The 25,431-nt window shown below is 45.9% G+C and overlaps 1 protein-coding gene across 10 annotated transcripts in view; it reads left to right on the top strand.

The window, feature by feature from the left end:
• The first annotated feature begins 2,764 nt into the window (after window positions 1-2,764).
• The window catches only part of LOC103899319 (guanine nucleotide-binding protein G(I)/G(S)/G(O) subunit gamma-7), a 62,665-nt gene continuing 39,998 nt past the window's right edge, over window positions 2,765-25,431 (top strand). For 3 of the 10 annotated variants that reach the window (XR_002086191.1, XM_009279760.2, XM_009279763.2), the window contains exons 1-2: window positions 2,765-2,844; window positions 12,061-12,139. The gene's annotated coding sequence lies outside the window, so the exon portion shown is untranslated. Of the gene's footprint in view, window positions 2,845-2,939; window positions 2,958-9,156; window positions 9,255-11,155; window positions 11,319-12,060; window positions 12,140-25,431 lie in introns of those variants that run through there. The other 7 variants (XM_009279765.2, XM_009279769.2, XM_009279766.2 and 4 more) reach the window with 7 other exon arrangements.

Below are 25,431 nucleotides of genomic sequence, written 5' to 3'. Positions count from 1 at the left end.
ACGCGGGCTGGTAGATACTGATGCCTCGTGGGCTGGACTGGAGTGAGTCTAGCGGGTGTCTTAACGCAGCAGATTTCTTGGAAGGGTAAGAGGACTGGACGTTTTGCATGTCGTCTTAGCGGTGCCCATGTTTGTCTGACAGCCGGGTTGGAGCCGTAGCAGCTGATGATGCTCGGAAGCTGCAGGTAGGAGACCATCGCTGATGCACGGCTGGGCCGCACGGTGCATGTGCCGTGACTGTGCCTAGAGCCTGCCCGTCCCGGTCCAGGCATGTAGCACGGGACGTCTGGCATCTCTTCCACAGGGCAGATGTGCCACACGATGGTTAATGCACCTCCGTTTCTATCTCAGGCTCTTACGGGAGTCCCAAGTTGCTGCTTTATCACAGAATAGGGTCCTACAGGTGCACACTGGGGGTGGTATGCCCTCACAACCTTACCGGGCAAGTAATGGCGTTGACACATTTTAAGTTTGCACCTTTCAGACTACGTAACTCTGCAGTCCCTGTGGCAAGCAAGCTCACGACGCTGCCGCTGCTGCTTCTCATCTTTAATGGCAGCAGCAGCTTAAAATGCCCTAATGTGTGTGAGCACGTCTGATCTTGCTGCCTTCAGCGTGCTGGAGCGAATGCTCTTGCTGTTTGGATGAGAGGGGTTTGAAGAACAAATAGATGACTGTTTCTAATTCTAACTTATATTGTTTCCTGTGAAGCTGTCCCCTCTGCAGGGGAAACACGGTAGAGCCATAACAGGAACAAGCAAACATCCCGCGCTTCCTGGTGACTGTAATGACTCTGCTGACTTGAAATGCATCATTGCTTTAGTCTATCGCTAGCTGACTTTTATCTAGGGTGTTTTTTACTGTTAATGATTAGACATTAAACAGTTCCCTCTAGAAACAAGCTCTGCAGCTACTTGCCCTCGCAGAGCTTGCAGCATCTGTTCTAGTGCTGTTGCCATGAAAACTGGCTGAGCACCAGCAGCAGCCCTGTTATTGCCCTGTGGCCCCTTGCAGCACCAGCCGTAGTTACCCGATTGTTTCTATCGCACCTTAAAGGAAACCCAAGCTTGCAAAAGCTTTACCTAAAATAATAATGTTCATATTCTCTATTCCCTTTATGCTTTCTTCCATTAAATGTTCTAGCATGAATTGGGTGTTTCCAATTCCAAAACCCTTGCTAGAGGGTTTCATCTAGGGTCAAGCCTTGGAGGGGTCTTGGTAGCCTTCTGTTTGCAGGGGTTGGCTGGCCGTTGGAAACGCTGAGGTGTCTGCCCGTCATCACGAATTAAATACTCAAGTCGTATCTGGAGCTTTGGACACAATGCAACGTAAACATAACTGCGACGAGGATATTTACCCTTAAGTCAATGACAAATCTGGCCAGACGGTGGTGGAGCCAGGGTTTTATCAGAGGTGTTTTCAAAGGTACAAATTAAACATTGTGAAGGTTCCCGAAGAAAGGTTTATTAGTAATCACAGCTCTGTAATTGGGTCCTGGACACGTGCCCTCCCCGAGTTCTGTTTTTCATGTTGTGTTTGAAAAGAAACAAACCAAAAAAAACCCTGTTGGGCTGTGTGTGTGAGGGTAGCATGATGGCTGTAGCTGTGATGAGGACATGGGGGAAAGGGTTTGGGATCTTTGCACAGCCACTTTTGTGTCCTGTCATCGTCACTCATGCCCTGCGGGGTGGTGTTCACGGGGCCAGAGCTCCTTAGGTTCTGCGTGGTAAACCTGTACCAAAGATTTCCGCGGTTTCTTTCTGGTTCTTGTGTGATGGGTCCGAATTCCGCATTTTCTTTTGCAGATTTCATTATCTGCCGCTTGACAAAGGAATATAATGCAGCAATTTTCCTAACCTAAATAGTGATTCTGAATAACTGTATTTCCAGCTCCCCTTTAACTTGTACTTAATTTAAGTGTGTGGGCTTTTTAATTTGATCGTTGTGGGGAGGAACAAAGAATGAAATGCTGCAGATATGCCTTCCTCTTCCCTTTTTTTAGTTAAATCTGTCTTTGTCATTCTTTTTCTCTTTGACTTCCATGAGCTGCTCAAGCTATTTTTCTCTAGTTTCTTTTGTTGTAGCTTCTACATCGCAGTCTTACATCTTTAGAAATATATAATGCATGTATGTGACTGCTTCCTTGCCATCACCGCATCATTGTTGTCAGCATATGACAAATAACGTGATTGATGGCTGACTAAGCATTCTGAATATTTCTTCATTCTTTGTGTGCCTAATGATATTTTTTTCTTGTGCATAGGGAGGCATGAGTGGATGGCATCTCTTGTGCCGATGGAGCCATCTTCAGACTCAGATATGAAATTGCACTGAGCGCAGACAGGTGCTCTGCCTCCGTGGCAGGAGTCAGCCTTAAAGCTGGCCAACCATCATAGCTGCGAAGCTGCTAATCATTGAATCCATGTGACGTGCCCCTCATACTTATTGGGTGACTTTAAATAGTTCTGTAATAGCCAAGTCTAGCCTGGTTTCAAGCAGGGAGAAAATGTGTCTGTCAGTGTAAAAAGGGTCTTTGTAGCCATATGGCTATTATGTCTGCCTTCATTAAATGAAAAAAAAAAAAAAGGGGTGAGGGGTGCTTCAGCTGGGGGGTTTTTTTAGCCATATGGCTATTATGTCTGCCTTCATTAAATGAAAAAAAAAAAAAAAAGAGGTGTGAGGTGCTTCAGCTGGTTGGATCAAAGTCAGGCATTCCCCGCAGGAATGTTTTAATTGCTGAAAACTCTCTCCATTTCCTTTTTTAGGAGAGCTGTCCTTTTTTTCAAGCCAGGGAGCGCATCTGCCTTTGTGCTGAAGAAGGTGGTGTGAACGCTCTCTGACCAGGTACGTTTATGCAGCAGTACACCACAAAGCCATCCAGACCACCTCTCCTGCCTCACAGTTAATTTTCCACATCTCTGTATCCTTGACTCCCCAAACCAGGGATATCTTATGAGGTGAGTAGTGTGAATGGGATAGCAGCACGCTCGGAGTCCACTTAGAGACAGTTTGACCAAGGTAGGGTGTTAAGTGTCTAAAATTGCCCCAAGGTCACACAGAAAGCTAACGTGCAGGTGTTGCCTGTAAGTTGGAATGGTTTTTCTGAATTACATTCTTTTTCTGTGATGATTGTTACCGTATTGCCATTCTTTAGATGTTATGATATTCTCCGGGGTAGACGCAGTTGTGCCATGCATTATCTGCCATACAATTCCAGGTGAAAAGATTAAAGTTTTGATAGGATGACATAAAGGTACCTTCAAGGTTATTAGTTAAAACTGACCTACCTTAAGAGCAGCTCTTCCAAAAGGCATTCACACTTCCTTCCTCAAAGCAATGTATCAGGCAGGGGAGCGTTAGCAGAGTTGCTTGTCGCCTCTGACTTGCCTCTTGGGCAGAAATTGATTTTTTTTAAGAGATGCCAACAGCGTGTTGGTCTTCAGCGTCCTTCCGTGGGGCTGGTTTTGGAGTCTCCAAGAGAGGGCAGTGTGTCCCTGGCAGCTGGACCGCACAGCATCAGCTCCCAGGCGTGCACCGCCTCTGCTCGTCATCTCAGAAACAGCATTAGACTCCAGAACGCTGAGAGAGCGTAAGTCCTTGAAACCATTTGAAGTGAGTAATTGACTGGCAGACTCATTAGCAAATGTATTAGGAGCTGTATATCATCATGTGACTGTTGGTCCTCTCCCCAGGCTGTGGCAGGGGTCCGGCAGCGCTTCCTCTTGCCTCACTTTCCTAAAAAATGTCCCGTCTGTCCCACTTGCGTCATTTTGCCCTACTTTTTGCACTTGGTGTCTCCTCCAAGAGGGGAACGATGTTCGTGGGATCAGCATAGAACTCTGCTGTGAGTCAGAGTCAACTGGAGACTTAATTCAAAACATAAGGAACTGGGGAGAAAAACAAAAAAAGGAAAACTAATGGAGCTTGTTATATTGTAATATTTTGCCTTAGGGCTCCAAACAGGAAATGCTTATGCCAGTCTCCATCTCAAAAGCAAATCTTTGTTCACTAAAGAGGCAGATTTTTACTGAAGTATGGAAGCACGCATCCCTCCCCAGCCCAGTGTGCTTTTTTCCCTTTTTAAGCTGTTTCTGCAGCAGGGCTGTGAATGAGTTGTCACTGCTGGGTTTGGCTTCTGTTTTCAGGACCCATTTGTGAACCCTTTCGTTTCGTTCAGCTCTGCGTGGTGAATAACCAGCAGTTCTCTGCTGCCAGTCAGGACTCTCACAGCACCTGTCTGTTATTTAGGAAGCAGGTTTTAATCCTGTCAATTTTTGCCCGGTTCCTAAAGGTACGTGAAGGCACCTTTATTGGTGACTCACATCTTGCAGAAATGATGCTGCCCTGGCCTAGTAATCGCTGACATATCGAGAGCACCCTGTTTCCCAGGGTTCATTAAGGCGTTTAGTTTTTTTACTAATTGACTGTATAAAATTGCTCAATAGCCCCTAGAAGACAGGGCACTTGTATAACATGAAAGCACGTTGAAATAACCTCAAAAGTTGCTTTGAGATAAAAATGTATCCCAGGAGAAACATCCACGTTTAAAACAAAACTATTAACCTTGCTTCTAAATCCTTCCTCAAGACATTTTTCTTCTTTCCCTTCTCGCTTTCTGTAATGGCAGAACAGGGTGAACTTTACGCATCTGGTAGGAAAGGGGGAAGGATCCCCTCCCTGGGGAGTGCTTTATTGCTAGCTTGGAAGCAATGCTAGTTTGTCATTTTTATTTTTCTTTGTGTGGTGTTTTTAGTGATTTGAAGTCAACGGCCTGTTGCTCTTTAGTATTTGTTTTACTGGAACAGTTCCTGAATTGTTGGTGCAGCCTATGAAAACAGCTATACTTTACACCGTTCAGCTGCTTGTCATAATATTTAAAAGCAAATGCCTGCGCACTTTTATAATGGCACTTTAAGAATTATAAACCTCAGCATCCCATCTGTGTTTCACTCTGGTATTTACAGTGTAATGAATTCTCCCTTGCTGCTTCAGCTGGATACTCTTTCACCTCCTCTTCCTGTTTCAAGCAGTTGTTAAGTTGGTGTACATTTTAAAATTCCTCCAATTTTTAGGAGGTTGTCAGCGACATAAAAGAACTTCTTGTATTGCTTATTTGCCTGGCAGAGGCATTGAGCTAATCTAATTATGTTAAACCTAAGCATCCCTAGAGTAAAGAAGTGTATTGTCACTGGTTTGATCTGTTTATAACAGCTGGAGGCATTTGCTAAAACGGGAAGATTTTTGTTTTAGGAATAAGCTTTCTCTATAAGCAAACATTTTTTGCTGCAGACATACAGATTTTTTTGTTGCTATTCTTAATTTGTCCTTCAAAAGGAGGAAAAGGTGATTTTTTGGATGAAAGTAAGTTGGAAAGTCCAGAAACATATCTAGTGTATCTCCCAGCAAAAGAAGGCTGTTGCTATAGCACATTTTTGTTCCATTAGTGTTTGTACGTTTTTAAATTTAATTTTCCAAACAGCTTCAGGAAACTGGCATCCCATAAGTAAAATTTTTAAAAATAGCTCTGTTACTGCTGAAATAAGTCCTGTTATTTCCATGGACTGCTGTCCTGAGTGTATTACTGGCTCTCTAAAACCTTGAAGTGTTTAACGAGATACTGCTAAGCAGAGTTGTAACCCCAAATATTTACTGAGGAATTAGTTTGTCCCGTTTCTTTAAAGAATGAACTCTTGCAAATGGAATGCTGCTGTCTGCAAGGTTTATTTTAAACTTTTTCCTCTTTTGCTTAGAGGAAAAACAAAGCCTGAGTAGGAATGCGTGATTGTGTAGTAACTGTCCTTCTGAATACCCCAGACTGCTCAGCAGACCACTCCGCTTGCTGCAGAATGGCTGGGTAGGTAAATACGGTGCCCGTGTACCATGCTGCGTTGCTCCATGCTAGCCATCCTTGTTCACCTCCGCTCTTTTCCTTAAATCGATGAGTGTTTAAGGCATTTCACACTTAAACTTCAGTTATGAATTACCCTTTTTTTTTTTTCACAGGGCTGTGTGTTCTAGAGTTGCACCTTCCCCCACGTGAAACCGCTCATGCATAGATGCCTTTGTGCATGAAGCTGGGGTACCGGGCTGCTTTCTGTCCTCCGGCAGCACAGCTGCTGGCAATGCTTCCCATTGCTCTGCTCGGAGACCCTGAAGGAGCTGAGCTTCACAGGAGCAGCTGCTGGTCAGACTTAGCCTTTGGAGGGACTTTAGCTACAAGTGTAGTAGCACCGGTCCTGTCAAATGGTTTCTGCAGCTTTTGAGCTTGAAGCATAGATCCTTTGAGGTGTGAAGCACTGCAGGCCATAGGGAAGGCCCTGTTTGCTTGCCTCTCCTCCAAGCCTTCCCTTTTTAGGACTTAAAAAATGTTCCAGAGCAAGTTGCCAGAACAGACTTCCTAGCAACTTCACAATTAGCGATTTGCTTCCAAAAGCAAATGTGCACTGGCTGTGGCAGCTGTTACTTAGCAAAAATCCTGGGCTGTGTGCTGGAAAATGGCAGGAGTTCTGTGGACAAGGAAAAAAGAATCTGCTCATCCCTTGGAGGAATTAATGGGGAAAAGTTAAACTTTACAGGCTCTCTCTTTACCGTGGATATTTTGCATTGGTTGTCCAGATGCAGTTGTTTGATAATGATTTACTGTTTATAGGTATATATTTTTAGAGACATGACAAAGTCTACCTCTGCACCGAGATCTTTTGCCTATTATTAAAGTACTAAGTAGCAGAATTCAACCCGGTGCTGGTTATCCCTTTAAGGTTATTTAATTCCGAGTGTGATCTGAGCAACTTAACCTTCAGTAATGCGTTTCTCTCTCTTTAACTTCACTAACATGTCAGCACTGGGGGAACCTGAACTTCTGGTGTGGGTCTGTGCCCTACTTGCCCAGAGTGAGAAGATGCACCATGCTGGACAGCAGGTCGTTACCTCATAATTGCAGCACTGCTCTGAATCACAGTCTCGTGCTGATGCATCTCGGTGTCGGTTCGTTATCTGTCAGTCAGCAGTACCTGCCAGTAATGCTTTAATTTAGCCCTGTGGTACGGCATGTAAGAATTCCCAAGTTCCTTGATTAGGGATCCATCAGGCATCTTTAAAAGGAGCCTTTTGCTATTTGACAGCTTCATTTTCCGTGAGCTGTTCCGCGTTACCTAACGGTGCTGAACGAGGTCGCGTCGTCCACTGGGCCAGGGAGGCCAGAGCTCCATACCAGCCCCACTGCTGAGCTGCCTGCAGCGGGCTGAATCTCGCTGCTGTCATCGGAGCAGGGCTCCCTTCTGGAAAGGGAATGTCGAGCACAAATATTCTGCACGAATAGCATGCTGACTGGCTCTGTTTTTTCTAAAATGCATGGGTTCTTTAGTGCTCAAAATCTTTGAACTCTGATAGCAAAATGAGCAGACTGCAGGCTGGAGTTAGAGCTAGTCTTTAGAGCCTGTGCAAATGCAGTTTTTTCTAGTTCTCACTTTAAAACCCCAAGTCAGATTGTCAAGAACATTGCACATCGACCTTCATTTGCAAAGGAGGTAGGTAGGGTTGGTGTCTTGTTTACCGTATGAATGCAGCGTCTTTGACTTTTACGCTTTGCCACGTATTCAAGCATTCTTTAAAAATCCTAAGGACTAGGAACACAATCAGCAGTCACTCGCTACAGAAGGATGAGTCTTTGAATCTTGTATTCCTAAGCTCTCTCTAATCTTTTCATAGAACTTTTTATTAATCACAGTTGGAATAGTTGATAGCATTGGCTGCCTGCCCGCTCCGTGATCTGCTGGATCTTGGCGTGTTTGAGGGAAGTATAGCAAGTTCCTCCTGCCGGTGAGCTGGACGATCCTTGTGGAAAGGCTCTTCTGCAGAGACTGCCTCCCACGGAGTTCCTGGCACCGCGGGTTTTCTGGTGGGCTGGAATGGATGATCTGGCTTCCTTCGAGCCTTGCCCTGACTTTGAGGGAACGTTGGCAGCTGCAGGCTCCGGCCCTGGGAGATGCTTTGCATTACCAACTGTTGCCGCTTCCAGTTAGTTCGGAAAGGAATTCCCCTCCTTGCAGCCCACACTCGCTTCAAGGTATCTCTTAAAGCGCTGGTACTTGCATTGCTAGCTGCTTGCATGTTCTCAGAGCAGGCTTGAGCAAAGGGTTCTGGCCCGCACCGTAAACAGGGCATAGGTCAAGAAGGTCCAAATACGACAAGGGTTTTTTTCCAAACCTGTTGGTGTGACAAATTCCCATGACGAGTAGCTGTTTCTAATGAGAATGGTCCGAGTCTTGCACGATGCTGACGAGTAGCTGTTTCTAATGAGAATGGTAGAGCCACTCCGAGTCTTGCACGATGACTTTTAGGTTCTTTGTTCAGGCTTTGTTGCCAGCAAGTGCTGGTGTGCAATATCCGCCTGGAGGAAATTGCAGCCTGCTTATCGACTGTGTAGGAAATGGTACAAGTGGGAGATAGGGGAGTGTCTGCTGTGAGCATGGCTGTCCATGCATGGAGAGGTATGTGCTAAATAGTGAATGCTGTACTTAACGTACCGGGGGCCAGCTGACTTACTGAAGACCTTTCGCCAGCTGGGAAGTGCCGGCCGGCGTAGCCTGATGAACAGCAGCAGGAGCATGTCCAGTTAGTTTACCTCCTTGGCTCTAGCAGTCTTGTTTTTGATGTCAGTAAACAGGAGTGTGTGCAGTCACGCGTCGCTCGGCGAGCTCGGTCACGCTGCTGGATATCATGTTCTTTACCTTTGCACTGGGAGAAGCGTGGAAGGAAGGAGGGGGCAGAGTTTATTCCAGCACGCTGAGGTCAGGCTTGTTTTCCCTCTCTGAGCAAGAACAGACCAGCCCCTGGAGTCAGATTCTGCAAGCCTGTAAACAAAAGGCTCGTTTCTGCGGAAAGCCAAAGATGGTGTCGTGTTCATCTGGAAAGTTGTTGGGTTGGTTTTTCCCTGCTGCAAACTGTTCCTTGTGTACTAACTTCCAGTTCAAAAGTCTGTGCAGGAGAAATGGTGATGTTGTTCATCAGGCATAGCTCGGGGTGTCTGCAAAGCTGGCACTGATTGCAAACCGGAGGAGGAGGAGGAGGAGGAAGCTGGGAGGAGCCCAGGCAAGAGGCTGCTCCTGCAGCAGTGCTGGCTCCTGCAGAGTTTGACTCCAGCCTGCCAGGTAGCCTTCTAGCAAAGGGCCTGCCTACAGGCACGTCTCCTGCCCAACTGACTTTGCAGAGGCCATAAACCAGTACTGCAGAGATGGCCAGTCTGGGGTGATGAGGTGGTAAATGTCCTTGTCAAAATTGTAGGTGTGTTGCAGGGAGGGTGGTGCTCGTGGTGGTGTTATTCCCGCCTGCTGCATGGGAGCTGCTCAGGGACTGCCTTCAGCTGCAGGGGCTTCTGCTGTGGTTCTGGAGTAGTCCTCAAATAGTAGTGCCTGCAGAAAACCTAAACAGCTCTTAAAATGCTGAATGATTTAAAAAAAAAAAAAGGCAGTCCAGAAATCCCTGTGTTGCTTTTAAAACAAAAGGAAAGAGCAATCAGGATGACAGGTGCATTGACAAAGTTCAAGGAAGAACGATACAAACAAAAATAAAGAATGTGTGTAATGTCAATTTCAGGTTTTCGCTTTAGTTACAGCTTCAAGACTTCACTTAGTCAGAAGGTAGATTTGATTTTGGGTGGCTTGTCTTTGAATGAGGCGTTGTGCGCTCTCCTGCAGCTGGGAGGTGGTGGCTCATTCCTGTAGCAGCTTGGCATTTATCAGCTCTTACAGAGCACCAGAGGCACTTAAACAACTGCACATACTTCATGGGGCCAAGCTACTTGCTATTTAAATCTGTTTGCGATTTAGAAGCCGTAATTATTTTTTCATGCTATGAAATCACGTATAGCTGGAAGAGTTGGGAGGCGGTGGAGTGAGGATTGCAGCTGAAGGCTGGCTCAGCGCAGCCTGTGATTTATGGGGGCAAGTTCATCTTTTTCAGCAATTAGCAGGATATTGGGAAAGTAATCTTCATTCCTTTCCCTTATAAAAGGCACACCGTCCTGTATGGAAAGGGCTGAAGAGCATATTGACTTACTGAGGGCTGAAATTCCTCCAGGCTGCTCATCGCACCCCCTTTCCGTAGAGGCTTATTAACCTGTTCTGCAGGGAGAGGCAGGAACTGCATCTCCTTGTGATGGAAATGCCTCCTTGGCGGCAGAGCAAGGGCATCCCAGAAAGCGCTGCTCCTGAGGACTTGTTTTCCCACGTTCCTGGTGGCCTTTCTTACCTGCAGGACCTTTCAGATGCTGCTGCACTTGTTTTTCAGCTCCACAGGCCTGTACGTGCTCCTTGCCTATCTCCCATACTTTATTTTGGGAAGGGCATGCCGCTTGATTGACAAAATCTCCTGAATTTCAGTCCCTTTGGGTTTATTACTGAATTCTGAACGGGGATCAGGCAGGCCTGCGCTGCTTTAGCAGGAATGATTGCAATGAGCGAGGCCCCAGCTTTGGCATTTGCTATTTCGGGCCGGGAGGAAGGCGCAGGCTCCTCTCCACCTGCTCTCCCCGGGCACAGCTCTGCTCCCGCCAAAGCCTCGGCGGGGTCCAGGGGCTGCCTTCAGGCGAGCGTGTGGACGATGCCGTGGAAAGCTTCGCTCGAGCAGGGGGAATGTGAGAAAGCAGCAAGTGGCTTGCTGATCCTGGAGGAGGGGTGGATCAGTGGTGGTGGACTCGGAGCTGTTCAGAGGCCGACTGCAAACCTTGTGCCGTTTGCTCCGTCTGGAGTGTTTACGCTTTCACCCCATGCTCCTTTTTGGTCCCTTGGTCTCCTAACCTAACACAAGTTCTTCTGTTTCATAGTAAGGCTTTTTCTCTTGCTCTCACCTTCATATTTGTGTGGATAGCTGGCATTTGCCACTCTGGTTTGGAATACGGTATTTGTGAGAATTGCTATTCTCAAAAAAAAAAAAAAAAAAATTGCTTTTAAAATGATTGTTTTGGCAAGAGGGCTATTCCTCACCCTTTGATTTACTGAAATCTGAGGAAGACGGAGGTGAAAGAGGCAAGGCAAGCCATGGCCTAAAACCCAGTGCAGAGTAAATGACGTGGGCTTTACTCCTTTAAAAAAAAAATTGTTTGTGTTCAGACAGTAAGTGGAGAAAACAAGCAGGGTTGGATTTCAGCTCAGATAGATTTTTTTGGACTTAATCCCTAGCTCTCGCTCACAACAGCTTTGACTCCAGTGTGGTAAGTTGGGCTGACCGGAGGAGGGTTGAGCAATGTCTTACTGGTAAGCAGGAAGGAGGACGTCCTGCGGAGCCGTGTAACGTGGTGTGGCAGGGGAGCATCCCAACATGTGAGAAAGCTAAACATGACTTGGTTTTTCTCAGTGTGTTTTTAATGCTTTCTTAAGGCCAGCTCATTCCTAGACCACTTATTTGTGCTTGTTTCTTGAAAACTAAGCTTGTCTGTGTTTAGCCAGAGGACTCTGCTGGCTTCTTTGCTAAAACACTGCTATACAGCATTCCTCCCCAAAATACAAAGGTGCAAACACCTCTCCCTCTCCCACCACGGGGGACTTACGCTCAACATCTGTTGACTGTAGTCCAGTAGTTAGACTGCAGTGAAATCTAGAGCAAAATATTTAAGTGAACTCTCATCCAGTCGTTGAAGCACTAGTTATCTCCAGTTTCAGATGCCACACATTCAGATTAAGTGTCTGAAATACACGGTGTGACTGTTTTGTGCGTGTTATTTATAAAAACAAATGAAAATGGGTTCCCTGTCAATGTGTGTCCATTGTATGCAACAAAATAAAGATGTGCTTGGAAACATTATAAAATTCAAACAAATCAATGTTAATTTCAAAACATACCTGGGACATTGAGTTCTTCGGTATGAAAATTGATATCAGTAAAACCAGACAACTGCGGTGAATGCCGTGCCTTCCTTATTACACTCATTATTGAAGTAAATATTGCTATAAAGTCGCAGTCAATGGAGTAAAAGATATTATTCCAAATTATAACTTCATTAATAATGCACCATCTGTTTAGTATATCAGTGATGGATCTCCTGAATTCCCGTTTCCTTTCCAGAAGGAATCATAACTGGGATCCCCGGCAGCAAGCGTGCCTGACGAGACGGTAGCCGAAACTGCTCCACTGCAGTAAGAAGGTGAGCAAGAAGAACTCTACCCTTGTGAAACTTGCAGTTATCGTTTCATCATGAATTTACCTTCCATTGATGGTTAAGTTTTACCTGCTACAGCGGGAAAATGCCACAGCAGATAATACCGCTGTGGTGTTTGCCCAACTACGTTAGCTATTCCGAGGTGCTCTTCTGATTTGACTCTTTGTGCTCCTGCCGGTCCGAGACAAAGGCTGGTGATTACTCGCTGCCCGCGTGGAGCGACGTTCTGCTCGTTATGTAACAGTAATCCACCTCCTTAATTAGGGAAGAAGATCTGTAGATTCCGAAGGAGACATGTCCCTCTTAGTCAGAAGGCGTGAGGGGTGTGTGGGAGCCTTTGTTCTTGTTGGGAGCCAAGGGAAGCAGCAGGCTTTAACTGCTGTAGCTGGATGATGAAGTTCAGTTTCCTTTTTTATCTAGCCTTTGCTGGAACGTATGTGCGTGTTAACCAGTAGCACACGAACAGGAGATACTGCAAATGATGGCCTTTTAATTCTGTATAATAGCTTTTTTGCTCTGTGCTGGAATATTAGATGCTGCAAATGTCCTGTCTTCTCCCTGCCCTCTAAGCAGAATGGTCAAGGTAGAGGCAGGAGATTCAACAGGTGATTTAAGGTGCATGCCTCACTTGTCCTGTGCTGTTTTCTCTCATCTTTGGCTTCACATTGGTCCCACTGAAGCTGTTGCTTTCTGGAAGTATGCGACAAGGCAAAACCATAATGATTTTTGTCCATGCTGCTGAGGACAGCTCTTGCAAATTACCTTGTATTCCATTAAAATTATTAAATCGTCAGTTCCGATCTTCCCTATACAAACAATCAACACTAAAACATTGTCTGGTAGCACTGACTAATAAATCCTGTAATTAGTAATCTCCAGTTAATGAAGCAGCGTGGTGATTAAAGCCTCATGACTTTTCCATGGAAGAAATAAGCTAAATATCAGTTGTGCTGTTTTAAATTGCCCTAGAACTTTGTGTGATCTCAGAGCACAGAATAAATCAGTAGCATTGTTCTGAAAGTTTTAGACCGGTTTGTCTGTTTTTTGATACTTTCCCTGTGTGCCCCCAAATGCAATATTTAAATTTGATTCAAACTGAAATGATGCCTGTAGCTGTAGTTCACCTTCTAGTAAGCCTCACTGACCTCACTGCGTAAAGGAGATGGGCCGCATCGGACAAGTAAACTTTAGTGTGCTTGAAGGAAATGACGGTGAGATTAAGCATGGCGTTCGGTCTGCTCTGACTTCCTAGAAACAGCATTTCACCAGCGTATTTCCACTGCTTCCTTTTCCAAAATAGTTTCTGCAGTTTTTCACACAACCTTGTCTTCACGTATCTTTTTCTTCCGAGGTCTCGAATCTTGTCTGCCGTACGGATGGCAGGTCTGTGGCACCACGCATGACGTGATGCAGTTGGGTCTAACTACGTCCCATTTGTCCATCGTTGCCCTGCTGGGCACCAGATGCTGACTTTTAAGTGCAGCTGCTTATACGGAATACTTAGAAATCTTTTCAGTAGGCTTTAAAGAAATGATATCTATTGCTGCTTGGAGCACTCGGTAGCTGAAAATTTCACAGGGGGATACGGACTGCGGTACGCGAGTGTTGGTGTCGCCTTTCTCTGGTCCATCTTCATAGTGTAATACTTGGCATGAGTGCTTTCCGTGGAGCCTCAAAAGTCCCTTCGTGCATCAGCAGTCCTTTTGTGAAATCCTATATTTCCTGTCCCATGTGTGAAATACCAGCAAGGTAAAGGAACTTAAGCTTGGTGAGATGACAAACCCATAGCTGAGAATAGAGTATCTTGCTCACATACTTCTGTCGTCCTAGAGATGGATTATCTTTAGATCAAGGGTGCTGTATTTCAAAGAAAAGAAGGAGCGTTGCTTGCTTCTATTAGTGTACCCGCTGGAATTGAAGGGGCAGGAGGCTGAGCGCGTGTTTCAAACCTCCCTGTTTTCGGGAGGCGTTCGACATCCCCGCTGGGGCTTTGGGGAGAAGCGGGTCAGGCTGATGCTGCTTTGGGGCAGGAGGGAAAGCTGGACAGATGACAAACGGTTGCTGTTCTGCTGCAGTCGCTCGGAGGAGTTGAGATTTAGGTGACTCCAAAGCCGGTGGTTCTGTGTTTCTGCACAGAAAGCAAGGCTTTTGGAGGTGGAAACGGTGGCTAAACGCACACCTTTGTGCCTTTTGGGTATCTTATCTTCTAAAATGCAGATCAGTGGGAGAAACTGCGTTTAGAGTAACTGCCTGCAGTGAGCCGGTCTGAACTGCAGAGGTCTCTGTTAAGCCACCTAAGCCTTTGGAGTATTTTAAATGTGAAAGCTGTTGTTATGCTGTAGCCTTTTAATATTAAATAATGTGTATACATTTTAACAAAATAGACTGTCACGCTACCATTGCTTTAATTGCAGCTGCAGCTAACAGCGCGGTCCAGCCAGCACAGTGGAGCGAGGCACTACAGGGGACGCTACTCCTTGCAGGTCTCCCTGGAGCGCTTGGAAGAGTCAGCTTAGGCTTTGCAAGGAGGAGGATGGCTTTTCTTGCCGCTCTTAGCACTGACCCTAGCTCCGCAGAGCAGTCCCGATCTAGAGATGCCTACAAAAAGCGAGGTTTCGGCCGCCTCGCCGTCCCAGCGGTGGGTGTCAGCAGATGGCAGCACCCTGCCCTGCGCCAGGTGTTATTTCTGGCCGGGAGATTCCTCGGTCCCCTGGATTCAACACCACAGTCTAGACTTACTGACAGACAGGATTCTTCTCCCGTTAGGTAAGCAAGATGTAGACGCCCATTATGCAAATTCCCAGCCATAGTGTCCCTCTGTAACATTTTTCAAATTGTCTAAATAAGGTGCTGTTTCATACAAAAATTTGTAGCAAGATTTTTGGGTAGCTTTCAGCTGCCTTGCCCTCTAGGCGTGATTTTTTTCCTTGAAGATAGCTAATCAGTGCAGACTGAGTGCTTTTTGCCCTTAGCAGCTGTCCAGAAGTGGAACAGTAGGAAGAGGCAGGCTGCATAAAGAGCTAATGTTGTTCAAATAAGAAACTTAACGGCCAGTAGCTCTTGTCCCAGTCACTGCAGGGCTGTTCGTACAGGCATCTACGTGGATTCTATTAAATATAACATCATTACACGGACTTAACAGGCTTTTTTTTGCTTTCTGAGCACTGTAAGTGTACATCCCAGGGAAGAGAAGGGTTAGGGGGTGCAGCAACCCGGCGCCTTTCCCCATCAGGCTGTCAAATCTGGACAGAGGTGTTGCCCTGTTCAGTGGCTTGCGTGACTCATGCCCTTCGTGTCCTAGGCTGAAGGAGGTGGGAACTGATGATGACTGATTGTCCAAAGTGGCTGGAAACATCTTTGGCATTTTTACTTTCTTTTTTTTACAGAGAAATTAAACAAGCCTTTCAGGCCTGATGACTACTGACTTATTCTTGCAGCTGTAGACCAGAGAGGCTCTTGTCATGTACTTGTTATATGAGCACTAATTTCTGAGCACTTAGTATTTCTTCAAATGTTTTATAATGAGGTTCTGTAACTAGTATCTGTCCTTCTGCCCCCAGTCTGAAGTTGTTTTAAACCCTTCAAGCCTCAGAGCACGCAGTTTGACACAAATAGCTGGGAAGAGATGACTGGAGGCTTAATAAGATGCTCGTTGGGTCAGTAGCTGGCAGCCAACCAACAAGGCAGACTTTCAAATTGCTGTTAGTACTGCATGGTGATCACATCTCTTCTCAAGAAAACATTGGAAAGCTTCCTAATCTTGAATTCACTGCGCAGGCACGTGATTTTCTGGGAATTAGCTTGAATGCACTGCAGAATGGTTCATAAATACCTACATGGCCTAATATTAGATAATGGAAAAACAAGTACAGCGGGCGTTTTGTCAGTTTTCTTCATGGTGGCCCTTCAGCCAGCCCTGGTGGCCTCTCTATTTATACCAGCAGCTGCCAGCTTTGATGATGCTTCTATTCCTTACCTATCTAAGAAAGGAAAAAAGTCTGTATTTTTTAAATTGCGACATTACTCCTGTTTTACTGAGTATTATTTGTTTTGGGGCATAGTTAATTCTTCAAAGAATTTTTTTAGCTATTTTCAGGGGAAATGATAACACACTATACCCTGTGGTGTCTGCAAAGCTGTGGTGTTTGGATGTTCAAGCTGATGTTGACAGCCAGGAGTAAAGACTTTGTCCTTTGCTGCCCTCGCGGTGCTGGGTGGGACTCTCCCTTCCCGTCATGTGGGCTGCGATCCCATCCCTTCCTGCATGGGAAGGCTGTCCTTCAGCCTCCTCCCGCACTAAGCCCTGAAATGTGCTTCTGCACGTTAACGGCTTATTGCAGCACCCAATTACTGTCGATGACTCGCGATACGATCTTTCATCGGCAGCTTCCCAATACATCTGTGCTCTTGGTAACTTGCATGAGTTAGTCTGCCTGCTTCCAGCAGTATTATATAAACCATCTCCCGCTCGCCTTCTCATTTTGAAAGTGTATTTTAACATTTCGGCTTCAAGATCTGAGATAATGAAAGGGGGTGAGCGTTGCTGAGTCAGTTCTTACTGGCTCTGGTTTTTGTCCTTCCTGCCCTCCCACACGCTCCACCTGCGCACCGAGCTAACCTTCAGCAGTGACAGCCCCCATGGGCTTTCCTCTGAGCAGCTAGCAGTAAACAGAGCCCGGTTTCCTATTCTCCTGCTCCTTGGCCTGAGATAATCTAGGTTTTTTGGAAGAGCCGCGGCTGAGGAGCGTTGGAGATTTGGGAAGGAAAAAGGGGGTCCCTGAAGTTTGGGCAGGCTGCTCCTGCCAAACTGGCAAACAGCCAGGATAATTAAACCAGCCTTTCCTTTGAAACACCTAAACTCTGGGTAAACGTGAATGTAACCCTATGGTCGTTTCCAGCTGCAGAGCTGAGCTTTCGTTGTTTGACAGTATTGTGTGGAGGTGCTCGGTGTTGTGGTCGCTGGCTTAGGAGCTGACCGAGTTAGTCACACATGACTGGGCAACCCTGACATTTGTTTTGGTGTGTGAGATGCTGACAGACGTGCAAGACGTTACCCATCGCTGTTTAATGAGATGGTATGGTGGCATCTATGGTGCGGGTCGTATAAATATCGGATTTGGTTTTGTTTTTTAGAAAACGGTGATGCTCTAGCACCGCTCACGGTATCACACGCAATCAGTGAGCCTCAGAGCTGGCCTGTGCCGAACCAGGTTTGTCTGGCTTGTAATAAATTCTTTGAAGTTTAGAGCTGCCTAAGCACTTTTCTATCGATGTGCAAAAATGCTTACTATGATTTTTAAACTAAGCCTTTTCTTTTCTGGTGAGATAGGAAGCCCTGGTTGTGGGCTAACTGGAAGAACAGTTGAGTCCTGTGTGAACTTGTAGACAAGATGGGGAAACGATCCGTCCTGCTGTGAAATTCGGTCTGTTTGAAATGCAAATCGCTGAGAGGGTGCAGGGGCTTTAGGTGAATAATCCAACTGTCAATTGTTTCTATAATTGATTTCTAACTTTCTAGTGTGAAAGCCTTCAATCTCTTATCTGAATCTCGTTGAATTTGTGCTTTCAAGTTGCGGAACAGAATTGCATAGGCATATTGTCATTGAACAGGTTTGCTTGTTCTTTATCTAGTTTTTCTAAGTATAGATATATGTAAAAATGCCTAAACAGCAGTAACTTTACATATTTCCAGCTGGTTTCCCATCCCAGCACAGGGTGCACATACAGCTGCTCTCTTGCTGCCGTCTGGACGGGCTTGCATTCCTCAGCCCTGAGGCCAGCATTCCTCTGGTCCTCTGCACCAGCTCATTTGTTTAGTATTGGTTTAAATTTTGAATCCCAGAACTGTCTCCAGATCACTTAAGCTACCAGACATCTTTATTAGTTGTACATACAGCCCCTGCCCTCTGGCATTTTAAATCTTGTTCATACGTATTAAAATAAAATGGATATTGGCAACTTTCAGTTGCTTGTTGCTGTAGTTCACTGGAATTAATCTGGAATTCCCAAATGCCATTTGATTGAGTAAAGGCAGTTGCAGTTTGCTTATTAGGCACTCAGCTATTTCAGTTAAAAATCTGAAAGGAAAGTTGCTTTTTACAAGTCTTGATGGCAACTTGGGCTGGAGAAATCTCCTCTGTTTTGGGTTTCTCCTTCTCCACTCTGTGTACACAGGAGCTCATACATGAGCTGTTCTTTCCTTAGAATTCAGCTTTTCTGCCAGTCCAGCCCAGAGAGACTCAGGGTGTTATTGTTACATGATGCCAGCTGTACAAGGCGGTGGGGAAAATGTGTGTGCAAAAGTGTCTAGTAAGAGCCAAATTAGTCAGCCATGCGTTTGGGTGCCATGCTTCTACACCTGAAGTGCATCTCTGCTTTCTACCTATTGCTTTCCTCAGCTTGATTTATTATTGGTAACTGTTTGATGGAAATGGATGATCCACATCCCCCAGGTCAGACCAGCCTTTGTCGGGGGGGGGATGGACCCCACAACAACCCCAAAACGCAGACAATACACCCTATTCCTCAACGTCTTTGATGTAGTCCTGAACTTGGTGCCTCCAGCCTGGGCTGGAGTTGAACTAAGACAGCAGTGTTGGAATTCTTAATCTTTTTAAAAATTAGACATAAGTCGGTTTTTATTAATCTGGACTTTCTGTGTAGCCATGAGGCCATGGCCGGGACTGTGCCAGGTGCGGTAAATCATTGATCTGGAAGAAACTGGCACCCCCAGTACAAACAAATTAAGAACTTGAACTTTCCTTGGAAGCCTCCCATTTGAATATTACCGTAGCCTGATGATGAAATGTAATCGATTCTCAGCATTTGGAAGCATACCAGCAGGTCTCTGATGGTTAATAGCCAAAGGTTGGACAAAGGCTGATTTAACCGTATTACATCATCTGTACTAGGAGCTTCTTAAACCTGAAGCTCCTGGGACTTGTCTTGTCTTTGCTTCTTCTGGTCTTGACTTCAGTAGCTCTGAACTGAAGGGATGCTTTATTTCCACAGCAGATCTCAAATCTGTTTTGGTGTTTCTGCAGATAGCCCCTAGCCTGGGGACAGCTTTGGTTCTATACAGAATACCTGCTAAGAATAACTTTGTAGAGCATCTGCAACGGAATAGAAAAAAACCTCAGTAACATGAGGATAAGGCAGCATCGTCCAAGAAATTTCCTTATAAAGTATTGCTACGGCTGCAAAGCCGTGCCAACAGGAGTGGCCCGCACTGCCAGTAATTTCTCTCCTTTTCCTTTCCCTGTTGCAGCAAAGACTGCGCTTCTGCCAAAGTCACACCCGCTGCACCGTGACCGATGCAAAGCACGGAGCTTGCCGAAGATCCGCAATATATGGATTTTTCGTGCCTGACTTTGAAACTGGAGATGAGGAGAGGGTAGTTCTGCACAACAGTTGTGAAGGGCGCATACTGCCAATTTTAATCCTATTGCAGCCAGCCCCTGAAACAAAAGGAAATGATTCCTTAGCGTGCTGAACAACACTTGCTGCCCCTTCTCATTGGTTTCGGGGAGGGGGGGCGGAAGCATGAGTCACGTAAACTGCTTTTACAAGTCTTTGCCTCCCAAACCAGTCCTGCTCTTCTTAATTTTTCTTTCAGTCTTCAAGGAAAGCGGCTAAAAACAAATTAACTGCTGGTTTTTGTGGGACAGCAGCTAAACATCCAAGCTCTTCTTCAAGCTCTATAAGAAACCTTTTTTCTGAACTATTGCACTTGAACTAGTCGGCACAAAATGTTTGCTAGGATGAAAGCCTTCGTCCTAGCATGCTCTTAATGCTGCTGTGATGGAGCTGGTGGGGCTAGCTTTGGAGACACAAGTTTTGGGAAGCTCAGGTCTGTCAAGAATGACGAAAGCTTGTTATGCTTTGGTGCAAGGAATAACGGGAAGTATTTTGGGGCTGTCCCCAAGAAGCCTGGTTCCTTTTAAAAACAAAGCAGATTAGCTCAGAAGGCAGAAATTCAGTTTTTGGGCTTGTACCCTCCAGGGTTCGATTGTCTGCAGCTGAAGGAGCTGCCCCTGCCCTTGGTTGGAGGGGAGATGGCTCTGATGCAGGGCTGGGGGCTTTTATGTCATGGCTGCGTATTGGAGCAGCTGTAGAGTGAAAGTTGATCCTCTTTTGTAGTAAAACCTTGTGTTCAGCAAAAATGGTTACTCAGTCTGCAAACACATTATGCGGGCTTTTGAGATAAGCTGTAATTCAAACCTTTAGGTTGTTTTGAGCAGGTTTTTTTGTTAGTTAGCTCCCTACTAATGATGAATGTAACTTACAAAATATTTGGTGGGTTTTTTTAATGGTGTGAAATTATCTCAGTACTTTTTGCAGTGTCATCTGAGATCTTGCAACAGGTGATCCATAGAGGAATAATAGTTAACTTCTGGGTTGTGCAAAGGATTTCTTTTGGTTAGCTGCTGGTCGTTGTGCAAGCACATTTACAGCTTTATCAGCATTGACAAGAATCCTGTCTCCTCTGTGACAAATGCTGTTTTCTGTCTGTGTCTAAGTGCTTTGTTAAAATTTACAGTGGCCTCGCAGGAGAAGGTCGGTGGTTTTCCCAAGGTCATGCAGGGAAGCTGTGGCGGAGCTGGTGTAGGAACCCGGGCTGCAGTCTCCAGGTCTGTGGTTTTGCCTCGGGGCTCTCCTTCCTCATTGCTCACTGTGGAGCTCTGAAACAGAGGGTGAGAGTGACTTACTCAGAGGACCCACATATTTTTTAACTATAGTGTGTGCCTCTGCAGAACTAGACATGACTAACTGTACTCTGAGGCAGGCATTAAAGCAACCTTGGCTCAGAAAGTGTGCTGGGGAACGCTGTAATCTTGGAAGAAGGCTGGACAAAATAAGGCTGCCCTGCTACCTTCCTGGCGTTGCTGCTCTCAGTCAAGCTGACAGGTGAATTTGTGCCCTGTCTCTACTGCTCGTTTTAAAAAAAAAAAAACAACCAAAACCCACTTCCAAACTCAACAGCCTCTGCTCAAAGTTGGATTGCATTTGAAACAGGACAGGACTTACAGTTCTCCACTTCTAATTTGAGCTCAGCGAGATGCTCAAAGCATTTTCTTAGACGCTCATCCAGCACCACTTAATGACACCTCATTCTTCAGAAGGTCCCTCTCATGTCCCTGACTGACAGCTGAGTTACCACATTTTTCCCCACAGTCTGTAATTTGTCGGTGATGACCATTCTTTAATGTCCCTTCTCTTCACCTCTTCTACACACGAACTTACAAACCACCTTTCCTTCCCTCCTGTGTGCTCGAAATGCTTTTCTAAGAATTTAATTTCTGCAGCATGTGCAAAAGTCCTCTGCATTTTCAATCAGACACAATCAGCAACGTGCAGATAGTCAAGGGAAAACTTGAGATTGTGGCAGTCTGTGTATGGCTTTTTTAGTATAATTGAGATAGTCCCAGTTTAATATATCAGAAAAAGATCTGGGGCAACGTCCCGATTCTCTCTCTCCAGTGGCCTTGTTCAGGTTTCAGTCTCCTAAGAGGTACCTTAAGATGCTGTGATTTTGTAACCCGTTTTTTCCAGTTTTCTCCTTTCCTTGTACCTCTTGTCACCTTCAGTGTTAAGTTTGTATCAGACTAAAATTTGGTGATATGAACGCACCTTCTGTCAATTCTCCACGAACTGCAGCCTGATTGTGAATTTTTCTCTATATACAGAGGAGAAGAGACTACGAGACTCTAATATTAAACACCTTTGCCACAAAAATTCAGAGTAAGGGTTTGCTTAGTTGGGTGTTTAGGTTCAGCAGAATAGATTTGCTCTATAGACCAGTACCAAACTACTATTTGGTATCTTCTCTCACAATCACGACTCACCCCTAAAACATTCTTTTGCAGTAAAGTTATCTTCGCTGTAGGTCTCCTCTGAATGCATTCCCAGCTTCTCTGCTCCTGGCTGCCCTCCAGCCATGTCACGCTGCATCGCCTTACAGAGACGAGCCTGTTTGTGTACCTGTCTCCTTCGCTGCTCTGGGGTCATCTTGACGTGATACCATCCCTCCACTTGCATAGAAAGTTCGTGCCTAGGGAGCTGGGGGCCTTTATAGGGCCATGAATTTTTGGGCACCCTGAAGTGATGCGTTGAAGCCCTTCGAGTGGGACGGTCGCAGACCTCTGGGAGACCAGAGGGATGGAGAGGGTGTACCCTGGGAGCACCGAGTGCATTATGTCCATTAATAGCACCCGCTTTTCTCATTTTCTCAAAGCTGGCGTGTCAATCCAAGGATACCTTGCTATTTGGCTGGATCGTGGAAAAAGGAGAGGGGAGAACTGATGCAGGGGTTCAGGTTCAGTGTCCAAGACAACAGTAGGGGCTATCTACCCTCATCTCCCATGGTTAGCTTGAACGAGTGCAGCGCTGTGAGAGTGCGATCAACACCAAAAATCTGCTCTATTACGGCTTGAAGTGATGTGGAATACTTGAGATGGATATGACTGAGATGCTGCAATTGCAGCGGAGGAGTAGCTGCATGCATCGCATGGGGATGCACGCAGTGTACTTATTTTTGCTGGTGGAATCTCTCGTCTTCCCGTCGCTCTCAAAACTGATGCTTCCTTTGGTCTGTCTGTCTTGGTATGGATGTTGCTATTCGTTCTTCAAATGAGTTGACACCTCTTTGTTTTCACTAGCTTTGGGGAAGTGACCTCTGCTTTCCCACAGCCAGGTGCTGGATTTCACAGCTGTCTCCACCAGAACAGGTTTCTAGCCGGTTGCCATTTGAGCATCGCATCTGGGAAATGCATTACTGGGTAAGAATGGCTTGAAATAGGGTTCACAGGCCCAACAAGTTCAGTTTAAGGAGCCCAGTTGGCTTTGGAGAGCTTGGACCTTGGGCAAAAAGGGTAGTCATGGTCCCTCAGGGACCCTGAAAGGCAGGAGGACAGTAGATGAGCTGAGAGCTTGAGAAAGGTTGGAGTAAACTGCCATAGCTGGAGAATGGGAACGGCTGCTCTGTTGTTTTTGTGCCAAAACAACGCTGGGAGTCTCCCCAAGAGAAATAAAATGGCTTGGGTCCAGTATTTACTATTGGATGGGGAAGAGCAGTGATGTGCTTGCAGGCCGTTCACACGGCTGGGGCTGTGTGAATCATCTTGCGCAGTTACCCAGCTCGGTAGGTCATCTGTCTGCCTCGCTTGGCTCTCCTCAACATCTCCTCTCCTGCCATTCCCACGATGGGAGGGGAGGGGGAGAAGATGCGGTGAACTCAGTGAGTTTCCTGCGGTTGTGTGACTCAATTAGTACTCAGCTGTGTTACTAATGCTTCTCACGTGTCACTAGCTGATCTGGCCTGAGCACTCTGAAACCTGCTGGTGGGTAGTGCCTGGTTAGCACGCGGTGGCAGCCATCCCTGCTACGGCTGTGCCACCTGGAGCCTCTGGTAACGCTGTGCTTCAAGGACCAAATCCTGCTCGTCTTTAGGATGCCCGTGAATACACCATAACAGTTTGTACGAAAACTGTTCCAGAAAGCAATTCCCTTGGCTGTCAGGTTTTCTTAAAGCTGAATTTGTCCTGTTTGAGCCTCAGCCCGCTGCTCCTGGTTTTGATGGAGCCCGGTGGTAATAGTGGGTTTCCTTCCAGGTATGCAGTGTCCCTCCACCCTAGTCTAACCACCCTGATTCTTTCAGCAGCTTTTGCCTGGAGGCTGTGCCCGCATCCTCTTCCAGAAGTCAAAAGTATGAAACTTGCACTTCAGAAAACACGGCTGCATTTCTGCCGTTTGATTTCTCTCTTGTAATATCCAACTGCTTTATTTTTCCTCCCTCTAACAAATAGCAGAACTAATAAGGGTTGTAGGTGATGTGCAGCTAATGGTCTCTGTTAATCCTCACCTCTTTCTTCCTATTGCTAGCAGGGCTTGCTCTGGTCTCAGATGTTCAGGGGCTGTAATAATTTGGCTCCTTCACACCGCTGCTCCTTCTTAATATTAGGCTGAAATTAATAGAGGTATAGATGCCATTGTTCTGAGCATGCTTTGCCTTAATACTTCACCTGGCAATTAAAATAATCAGAGAGAGTAGCAAAGCATAAGGCTGAGTTAGAATAACAATATTCCTTAATGTTTTCAGCTATTTCTGTGCCTAGTGTAGAATTTTAGTGATGAATATATTAGTTTATGCCTGCAGCGTGCCATCTCCTCTGGCTGAAATCCCGAGTGAAACTCCTATCACTGAGCATCTCTGGTTTACAGAGACTTCACAGAAAAGCCTACTGTTTCTTTACAGTCGTTAGCTTACAAACGTATGTCACAAAGTTCTCTTTGTGGAAGGATTATCAGCCTCCAGACACTGGCATCTTGCTCCTGTGTTCGGCAGCAATTTCCTCTGTTCCCTAGCGTAACCTCGATGCCTTTGCTCTGCCTGTTGTCCTGCCAGTGACACCACCGCTGTTTTCTGTGCTGGCGGCTTTTTTTGCATTCTGCAGGGCTGGCAGGTCGGCGTGGTAGGGAAGCCCTGGGCATCTGAAGACACGCAAGTCTGTTCCCAGCAGTGGTTACTCTGGGAAGCGCAAGCATGAACGGATTAATGGCAAACAGAAATGCTATTTACGTGGTTCCAAGCAGAGCAAAAAAAATACTCAGAACTGCAACCGTTGCTGAAGCTCGGTTCAGTGCCAGGGCTGTCTGTATTGGCGGCTGGCTCCGCTCGACTTCGCACCAGCGGCTAAATCAACAGGCAGTTCAGTTTGATGGAGTTCCAGAAAGGGCCTGAGAAATAGCTTTTTACTGTGGTTGTGTATTGCTCTTACTGCCCTGACGTGGAGCCCTAAGCTCACGCTGTCCGGATCTGGGGTCCAAATAGGTACACAGCACAGGCCAAGAGCTCTAATCCCGCTCAAACTCTGTGAAGGGGAATGTGAGCGAGCAGCTTAATCCAACAAATTGATACTTGAGGTTTGCCTTCAAAAGTTTTTCATATTCAGGCTGTTTATGTGGATGATTTCAGGTGGAAAGCTTATGAGTTAGTTGCATCTTAGGCGGCTTTTTCCTCTTCTGGAGCTGATAAAAGTATGTTCTTATGTATGAAGAACTCTCAAAGTAGCTTTTCAGAAACCAGTACTGATCCAGCTTATGTGCTCTCTTAAAATTGTCATGATGTCTGCAGGTCGTTTCACAAGAAACAGGAATATAATGATTTAAAGAGCCCGTGCAAACTGGTCTGTGTTGTGTTTAGTCTGCAAGCTGCTACTTCTGCAAGTTGTATTTTGGGTTTGCAGGCTTTGTCCTGTGCCTCGTTGCATGCTTTAGGA

This window comes from Aptenodytes forsteri, unplaced genomic scaffold (genome assembly GCF_000699145.1).
Source record: "Aptenodytes forsteri isolate BGI_AS27 unplaced genomic scaffold, ASM69914v1 Scaffold147, whole genome shotgun sequence".
In the NCBI taxonomy this organism is placed as follows: Eukaryota; Metazoa; Chordata; class Aves; order Sphenisciformes; family Spheniscidae; genus Aptenodytes; species Aptenodytes forsteri.
The sequence above is the reverse complement of the archived record's forward strand: the minus strand, read 5'-3'. Positions and strand labels throughout refer to the sequence as shown.